The sequence below is a fragment of the Tigriopus californicus genome, chromosome 2, assembly GCF_007210705.1.
Source record: "Tigriopus californicus strain San Diego chromosome 2, Tcal_SD_v2.1, whole genome shotgun sequence".
NCBI lineage: Eukaryota > Metazoa > Arthropoda > Copepoda > Harpacticoida > Harpacticidae > Tigriopus > Tigriopus californicus.
Genome location: NC_081441.1, coordinates 12,663,342 through 12,672,727, shown reverse-complemented (window position 1 = coordinate 12,672,727; position 9,386 = coordinate 12,663,342). Strand labels below are relative to the sequence as shown.

General features: G+C 43.3%; 1 protein-coding gene and 1 long non-coding RNA gene across 4 annotated transcripts in view; one reads left to right on the top strand and one right to left on the bottom strand.

Moving 5' to 3' along the window:
- The window catches only part of LOC131893308 (uncharacterized), a 10,888-nt gene extending 4,152 nt beyond the window's left edge, over window positions 1-6,736 (bottom strand). The window contains exons 1-2 of one of the 3 annotated variants that reach the window (XR_009374672.1): window positions 6,500-6,736; window positions 6,112-6,417 (exon numbers count right to left, since the gene is read on the bottom strand). This is a non-coding gene — a long non-coding RNA (uncharacterized LOC131893308). Of the gene's footprint in view, window positions 1-6,111; window positions 6,471-6,499 lie in introns of those variants that run through there. The other 2 variants (XR_009374673.1, XR_009374671.1) reach the window with 2 other exon arrangements.
- Window positions 1-9,386, top strand: part of LOC131893336 (uncharacterized) — a 54,998-nt gene that overhangs the window by 8,934 nt on the left and 36,678 nt on the right. The gene's annotated exons all lie outside the window — the stretch shown is intronic.

Sequence of the window (9,386 nt, the reverse complement as noted above, 5' to 3'; positions counted from 1 at the left end):
GAATCAGCCATAAAAAAAGTAAAACGGTAAATTTGTCGAAAAAGGTTGCAAATAGATGTAAGCTTGTAAAAAAGGTAAAGGAAAATAGTTACTTGAAGGAATTTTTATATGCACTTTTTGGTCCTCTATATTTGCCCTTTACCCACAGCTCTACTAATCTTCATTTTGTGAGCATCAAACCACAAGGTTCACTTGCTGGAAGTTCCTAAGAATAGAATCTTAGAATATAATTTGAGGTGTCAGCTATGGGTTTTGCAGTATTTTGATAATAGTAATCAACTCTTATAATGTGGGATAAAACGAAGGGAACACTTCAACTCCACCCAAGCTAATTTAGGAACGCCTTGGCAGATCCAAGCCATGCTTTATAAATCGATATTAACGGCATCCTGAATTTTCGACCACCCTGTCCTGGGTTTTTGGTGCTTCCTCTCGAGGAAAACCACGGCCAGGCATCTCAGTTGTGCTCTTCCATAAGCGTTTTCTCTACATCAAAACGAGCCAAACTTCCGAGAAAAAAAACCTTGATTGGCATGATTTAGCCCGAGGTCTTCCTGTCCCCTCTAAGCAACCAAGTAACCAAAGGTGCATTCATATCGAGGAAATTCGTTTTTTATGACTGGTAGATGGATGCAAAGGGCGTGTGGTCTCATTACTGCTCCAAGCATTTGAATTTGTGGCCACGCACGCCGAGGACGCACATGAAAGTAGTTGACATTTTCCATCGACAAGGGGTCCATCTGGGGCGACAAATGCGACCGTGCACGAAGGATATATCCTCCAGTCGTCTGATGGTAATCTTCTCAACTTACGACTTTGAGATCAAGTCTGGTCACTCGGATTTACCTGCATGTGCGAAACCATTTAGGACAGTTGAAATGTCTTCCGATGAGGAAAGTCCTAGATCTGCTCCTATTTGTAATTCCACGGTTTTCGAATGGAGTGCAAGCCTCTTAAGGCCAATAAAGGTAATCCCGTCTTTATAAGTTACCTAACCCAGCCAAAATTGGGGCTAGTGAGTGGCTAAGATATCAAATTACAAAGAAAATGGCATTCCAAAACCTTTTTCGTGGGAATTGATTGATTTTTATGAGAACCGGTCTTGAAGTCAATAGCAGGAAGGTTACTAAGGGCAACCTTACAAGGAGGGCACTAATGTCTACAACATTTATCAGTTTTTTTCCGTGATCTGGTAGTAATTTATAACTCAAGACACAACCCAATAGGTCCTTCGTCATTCCCCTCAAAGTGAGGTTTTCCTGTAATCCTTAGTTCATNATAGCAGGAAGGTTACTAAGGGCAACCTTACAAGGAGGGTACTAATGTCTACAACATTTATCAGTTTTTTCCCGTGATCTGGTAGTAATTTATAACTCAAGACACAACCCAATAGGTCCTTCGTCATTCCCCTCAAAGTGAGGTTTTCCTGTAATCCTTAGTTCATTAGGACCCATCCAACCACATTCTCGTGGGGCCCTTTCCAAAGATACGCCGTAGTCTGTAGGTGCCCATTTCCTGGCTAAATTACCATGGAAAACGTGATTTTTAGCGCACCTACCAGGCCAGGTTGACAATTATGAGGATAAAAGATCTGAAAAAGCGCTGCGAACCTCCCCACATCATCATGTCGAGCCTCACCCTCCGAACTCGAGAAGAGATAAAAGAACTGGAAATGATTTCTTCATGTCATCAAGATGGAAGAGACGTGATGTCTACGACGACTTGAGAGCCAAATTAGCCATTCGGCACGACCTTTAGAGAGAAATCGGCCCGCGCTTCTTGTTCCTCCATCACTCAAGTGTCAAGAGCCTGCTGCACTCTAAATCTGGGATGTCTTTCAATTGAGTATGATATCCATTGTTGAAAAGGGTGAGATAGCTTCGTACTTTACCTACTACACATACCCCATTCATTTGGGGCCCCGAAACTCTACCTCGAAAGGAAACCTGTCGCTTCCGATCCACTTGACATCAAAACAAGTTCATTTTAGGGGCCGGGTTATGTGGCAATCCGCGGTTTAGGCGCGGTGAGGCACTAGCAACCCGGTAGACTTGTGACGCAAGTGCGTACATTCAACTTGAACTAGATTTACCTGTATGCTCGGAAGTCCCGCTCAAGAATTCATTTATTTGTAAGCCGAAGACTTGGAAGACAGACCCTAATAGGCGAGCACAATGAGTCATGAAATCATCTTGGAGGAATCGAGCAAATAAATGCATCAGGTTTGCGTTCGACAATGAGTTGAAGTTGGAGCCACATTTGGGATGATCTGGTTTTATTCCATTCCGTTGTGGATTTTCGTCCCGTTGTAGGATCCGAGATGATTACCTTGCTCCGTCCGTAAATGTACAAATGAGCCAAATTCCGAGCTGGAATCGTGGCGTAGGTTTGTGCAACACGGGGAATGCCGCTAATTGCTTTGCAATCCGTTCATAGGCCGAACTGTTCGATGATAACCCCCAATTATCATCCGAAATTGGCGTTTGAACTCCTCGACCCCAAGTCGAGATAAGTTCGGTTATGTTCACATTTCCTCATGTCAACCGGAGGATAACTGAGCCAACTCGAAGTTTGCATTCTCTCGCCGCGATCACAGATCAAAAAAGGCGATTGACATTTCACGCTTGCCAACCCGCTCGCCGGGCTGATTGTGTCATTCTGAAGATGCGCAATGGATTTCTTTGCTGGGCTTTGGAAATCGATATCGACAGCTACCTTGTCGTACCTTTTTCTCTATATACCTTTTGTACGAACAGACGAGAAGACGAATGCTTTGCGGGTCTGATGGAATGGTTGTTCTTCCTCTTTTCGGGGCGCTTTTCGAGATGATACCTGATGAGTGCTCGGAAGGTAATAGGACTCGGCTCATGGTTCAATTTCCTGGTTTACTTCCAATGGCAGCGAACAAATTGAGTTAGCCAACCAACCACCATATTCCCGACTTTTTGGAGCGAGAAAATCGCCCCTTTCCGGTGCCAAGTGTGCATCACTTAATTAGCACTTTTCTGGGGTCTACCGATGCAACAGTGTTTGCTTTACAATGCTCGCGAAAGCTTGCTCGGAATGAGTGGTAGAAACAAAGCTTCTTCTCGAACCTTGAGAACTTTAGAGTCCAAATAACTTTAAANACCAACCACCATATTCCCGACTTTTTGGAGCGAGAAAATCGCCCCTTTCCGGTGCCAAGTGTGCATCACTTAATTAGCACTTTTCTGGGGTCTACCGATGCAGCAGTGTTTGCTTTACAATGCTCGCGAAACCTTGCTCGGAATGAGTGGTAGAAACAAAGCTTCTTCTCGAACCTTGAGAACTTTAGAGTCCAAATAACTTTAAAAACGGTTTATTGCAAAGTCGTCGTTTGTAGTTTTCCTTGTCGTGAAAGTAAACCGGTGGAGAAATATCAAACATTCCTGTCCTCCGGTATTGCCCAGGTTTGGCATGTTGGCTTGCTTTACCTCGGCACATTTCATATCTCGTGAGGCATTTAAAGCCATTGCTGGCTGACCTTGGGAGGGGAGATGATGATTTTGGAAACGATTTCCGTGGTCATAATGACATTGTGTCGGAGATGCAATTTCACAACGATGAACGTTGTTGATGTGTTGCTCCAGATCCCATGTACGTAGTGTAGTCCATTCTAAAGTGGACAATATTTCTCGCATCCGAGATTCCACCCGTCTCACTCCCGCCTCCTTGAAACGAAATTGAACGATTGACAGCACAATGCATATTCGATCCATTTCAGACTCCATTCGAGTCGATGGACGGGGCTTTGTTCCAACATGTTGAAACTAGAGCAGAAGTAGGCCCTCCAATTGAGATGAGGCATTGGCAAGATGGTTTGGGGGTCGGGTTGGCGGTTCTCTTCCTGAGGTGTTCTAGTCATGCGATCAAGTGCAGACGTGATTGGTACAAAAACGGTAATTAGGTCCCTTGGAGGCTTCCCGGAGCCTTGAAACGGAATCTGGTTTCTGACAGGCCACTCGTTGCATTGAACGCGAGAACGACCTGTGTACTTTCCACTCATGGTGTTTGAATGCAATTTCCAACCATTCCTATTGAGCCCATTCTTAGATTACAAACAATTGTCGAGGGTTGCATGGCGGATGAGGATCAAGTGAGCCAATTTGTAGTCAGCAACAACATCAGATTTCGACCTCTTCGCTCATAGGGTTAGAGGGGTTTGTTTGCTACCCTGCGGAACTTCTTTGCCTTACCTCGCCTCATTGGATCGGAAAATGGCCCTTGGCAACCCTGCTTTAAGGACTGGAGGGAAATCTCAAGCCAGATCCATTTGACCTCGTTAAGGGCCAATCGCCAGAAGGTGTGGAAAAGTGGGTATTTCATGAATAAATTGGGATTTTTCTCTTTTCGAGTTTGATACCTTTATTGGATTGGACGAGGTAGTTTATCATAAAAGTCGTTTTGTGTGTACTCCTGCCCCCTTTTTAACGTTTTAATGGAGGCTTCTTGCCCTAAGGGACCTCATTCAGGTCCGGTGTTATTGATGCAAACGTGATGCTTACCATGCCACAGTAAACAATTGAGGGAGGAATTCAGGCCACGGCAACACTTCCTGTCCTCTTATTTTACCGATTAAGAACACTGACCAAAAATCCATTAAGTTTCAAATTGCTACTCTTTGGTCGTTCTTTTTTTTCGTGTTATATTCAACGTTTACGCAATCATCGACGCATAATTATTCAAAATGTTTAACTTTACTTGTCTGGGCTAAAATCGACCAATCAAACACCCTTGTGGGGGAATAAATTGATCCGTCTCAATTTTGGGGGCTAATTTTGAACTTGGTTGGCCATTGGAAGCGTTTCCTGTGTGTTTTAGCTTAATGGATGAAGCTTCCGAGCTATAGAATTGGTGCTAGGCTTGACTACTAAAGAGTTGGGGGCTAAAATTGAACCCACAAAAACAGCCTGTTGTCCCTACTCTCGTCTCACATAGTGGAGAAGTGGAAAAGATCAAGAAGGCATTTTTTCCTCCATCCACTTCATCTTGACCACCTTGTTCGACCTGTTGCGCATTTAATGATGATTGATGTGTTGCAATACCCCCACCTTAACTAACACAGCCAGAAAGTATTTCAAATCTCAGAGTCCTGGGGCAATCCCCGGACTCAACCATGACCTTTAACAATAATGCCCAAGTGACCACTCAACATGTTACGCTTACTGCGTTTGATTTCAATTTCGATACTTGCGTAGGTCACACAATCCAGTCCCACAAAATGGCAGATGCATCTTGTGCAAATGAAGTGCTAACCTCATAATATAAGTCAGTAGCTTGTCATATGGCATCGTAAAGATTTGGATTCACTACAAACTGTCGTCGAGGCAAAGTAAGGGGGTAGTCGAGCTTTGGGTGCGACAGATCCGGAAGTACATCGAGATCGTCCCCAAGTGATTTGGTTTTCGAGGAGTTTGTGTTGTAATTGAGGATTACAATGGCCGTGGCGGAAAAAGAAGAAGTCCGAATTCATATTTCCGGACCGGCTCAGGGAGATTCTTGACAAGTTTACGATCTCAAGAATCAATTTGAAGCTTTTGTGGAGTGGGGCTAAAAGTACAGGGTGACTGGTAGATAACCATTAAGTTCCAAGTACAACATTGAAGTGTCTTTTTGTGACGTGATGAGTGTACTTGCGGAATGCAGCAATGCTAATCCAAGCAAGGAAGTGTTGGTTATCAGCTTACAATGAGACAAAATAGCTTTGTCGAGATTATGTAAACTAACAGTTCCGTAACAGTGGGATTTAGTCCCATTGCAAGGAAAGGAACACCCCACATTTAAGGGTGAAGTGAACATTACTTTGTCACCCAGTTCACGGGCGCACAAAAGAATTTCTCGGACCTTGTTTAATCTTCAATATCCACGGAAAGAGACCGTAGTTGACGGGGTTTGCTTTGACTGAAGTCATATTTCATTCTTCTGGACCCAAAGAAACAAGTTTGTCCCCCTAAGTAGGAGTTTCCACGAGAGAGGGGAGCTTCAAATTCATGGATGTGTCAATCCATTTATCTTGATCAGAAACTACTCAAGGGCCCTCCTCCTCAAATGACTGAAAACGGACCGCCTAAACAAGCCCTAATGACTTACCCGAGTTGTGTGAATTGGCTCTTCAATATTGACTCACACGTAGTACCCCTCTGTGTTTCTCTTCCAGGTCAGCTTGGGATAGGATTCTCATTCACCTTGGACATAGGAACATTTCACAGTTGGATGGTGGTCATGGGAGGCTTGAGTCGTTGAATTGATTTTATTCATGCTTCAACATGAGAGTCAATGGATTCCTCTGACCAAAAGGTCTCGGATCATCTCAATTGAAACATAACCCTGGTCCGGATAAACACGATATCAAATATTTCTGGCGGAAACTTGTTAGTCATCTGAATAAGTTATCTTCTGTAGAGAAGTGAGAAGGTCAGACACTCGTACTTTTAACTTTTTGCCAGTTAATGAAACTGGGCAACTTCTAACTTCATACCTCCTTGACCATCCAGACAAACCGCAGGTCACAAAAAGGTTTCAGGTTCTTGTCTCCCCTTCCCTCAAGCAAATAATGGGCGAACGCCAATCTTCTAAAGAAACCCGTTGGAGTCCTCTGGCTGGGGCTAAACTCGGACAATCTTTTCATTTCTTGTCGCACAGAAGTAATTTAATAAGGGCCGTTTGTCGTGGCAAAAAGAGGAACTTGTCCAAGCTGAAAATTGTTGTACAAAATCGACTGAGGGTGACCACAAAGAGCTAAACTCAAAACGCCAAGTTCTCATTAGGAAGTAAATCAATGTCCCTTTAAGGTCGTCGGCCATGTTTACGAGCCATAAGAAAGTGCTTAAAAACGTGTAGGGACCTTGGTGAACATAAACACCACCCAAAAACCAATCTTTAGTGGGTCTGGGGTCTACACGCCACCACACCACGAGGGGATTGATATTAGGGCATAAAAATTTACCGCCGCCTTCGACTATGATTATTCTGTCTAGCTCTGAAGTAGACTCTGACTGGTCTACTAGATTTATTTTCATCCATCAACTTTCTTGAAGTCTGGAAAAAAGTGCATCATGGCCGGCCCCAGCTTCCGCCAAGAGAGAATCCGTCTTGTGAAACATAGCGCGAAATTCCCTGCACGCTAAAAGTAATCTCCTGGATTGGAGGGGCATTTTCCGCATAAATATTCTTGGCTGTAATGACTGAAGTGTTGAGATAATGAGTTGGTGGTTTCTCTTCCTGTGGAAAAAAGCATGGTGAGAAACGGTTTGCGTATGACACAACAGTTTCAAGGAAGAGGAGGCCTAGCTTTAGAACTTTCACCACAAAGAAAGGAAACTGAAAGTTTAGGCTTCGATTCTAGATCACGTTCCCTGCAAATGTGTATTCATGACTATTATCTCGCTCACACCTTGATGTTACCACACTTGCATTTTGATTCACAGGAATTCCAATGGATGGCGTCCTCTGAAACAACTCATACTTGTTGAATGCCATTAATAAACTTCTTAGATTGCTTTGGTAGATGAATGAAATTGTTGGGTGGTGCAAATTGTTCGAAATGTTGGCATCATCGTTTATCGAATGTTAATATGCGTAAATAGTTCTAGACCTACAATCACGGTTTGTGCAGATCATATTGTAATAATAAATGGGGGTCTAAATCAAATTGACTTCGTCAAGGAGTGCCGCAAGGAGCACTAGTTCCGCCTTTTCACTACAACGGAAGGAACAGTACGCAATCGAACTAGGCAAAGATCATTTTCAAGGAAATTGAAATGTTCAGAATCGACCAAAAGAGAAAGAGAGGGGTTCAATCTTCCCTCGGAAAGATTATTCAACCACTTTTGAAGTGTCTGTAACGAAAGTAATCAACTTGGCATATCTCATAATTAGATTTTTATGCTCCTGTGTAATGTCAACAAAAGATTGATATCAGAAAAGTCCATGGTGAACAATGTGATGAATGGAATTGAGAATGGTACCAAGAACTAATGATAAACTTTTACCATAATTTCAAATCCTGGCTGACATGAGGACATGACTTCATTAGCCAATGGCATGGTCGGTCGTGATTTGTACGAGTTTGGGAATGATTGGCCGAGATATCCCGATCTAAAACCTTGCCAAATCACTTGGTAGGTACCATGCATCGAATTTAGCAGTCATAAAATGCCCAACCAAAAATCTTACATAACTCATTAAAAACTGGTTTCAAGCCCCTCTTGGCTAGGTAAGCCAAGAAAGGCCTTCTTTTTCAAACATATGTATCCGCTTGAATTGTGCGGTTAAACCCCCAGAAACTGCATTTTGACTTGCAAAAAATGCAACTCGTCCAAGAGTCATGGAACACATAACTGCAAGCCTAAAAGTCCGCCTGTTTCCAGGGCCAATTTCAAGGCGAACAAAGGATTTCTCACCTTGCATAAAACCATTTATTTTTTTCCCGCAATCTCCGGGTTGTTGTCGGTCTAATATCCTCAAGCGTTGACAGAGTACTTACGCCCTTTGGAACCAGATGAGAACCACTCAATCTATCCTCATTATCCTTGTTTCTTACGGCCACTATTTGGAGCCGAGATAAAGCGACCATAGCAAATTTCTTGCCAATTCTGCTCCCCAAGATCTCCTTCCTTGTCGAATTGGTTCAAGCGTCATCTGGCGTCTCACTTTGGCTTTGTTCAATGTCCAGTGAATGAACTTGTCAAAAAACAATTAACCTTATTATGGGTTGGCTCAATATGGTCTTGTCCAATCCAGTCATAAAATATAGGAGAGACGAGGCTTGAAACCCAAGTTGGATCGAGGAACTGTGAATTTTTGCACCCGGACTATAAATCAAGTGGAGATAACTAGAGCCTCATTTGCAGGCAAGATCGGATCGCCACTCATGAGTAGACCTCCCTCCATTGAGCTTTTGAGTCTGTCGGAGTCACACCTTTCAAGGTGTAACATGCAAAATGGTTATCACCACGTTGAATCAGACGCAAAAAGATCTCATGACAAGGCACTTGCCACCAATACCTTCTCTCAGTCTCTACCGTGGAAACGGAAAAATAACTTGAGCTTGCAAGACTCTGGATCATCATTCCAATGGCCAGTGTCTTTCAAGTCATCTGAGATGGGTTTTGAATATAAGTCAGAGAGATTGGACCGAGAATAATCTCATGCATGCATCTTTTGTGTCCACGATGACCCCAAGAGAAACGCAAGATCTTTGAATACTTTGAATTCTCCTAATACGCGGACAAGCGCAGAGAAGCTTAGTTCGAATTCAATCCCCAGAACCTTTGGCATCAATAACGTAAGTCATCAAACCCCGCTGGAAAGAGGTCTTCAATGAATACCGAATAGTTTCAAGCATAGTGCATTTCTTGACCGAA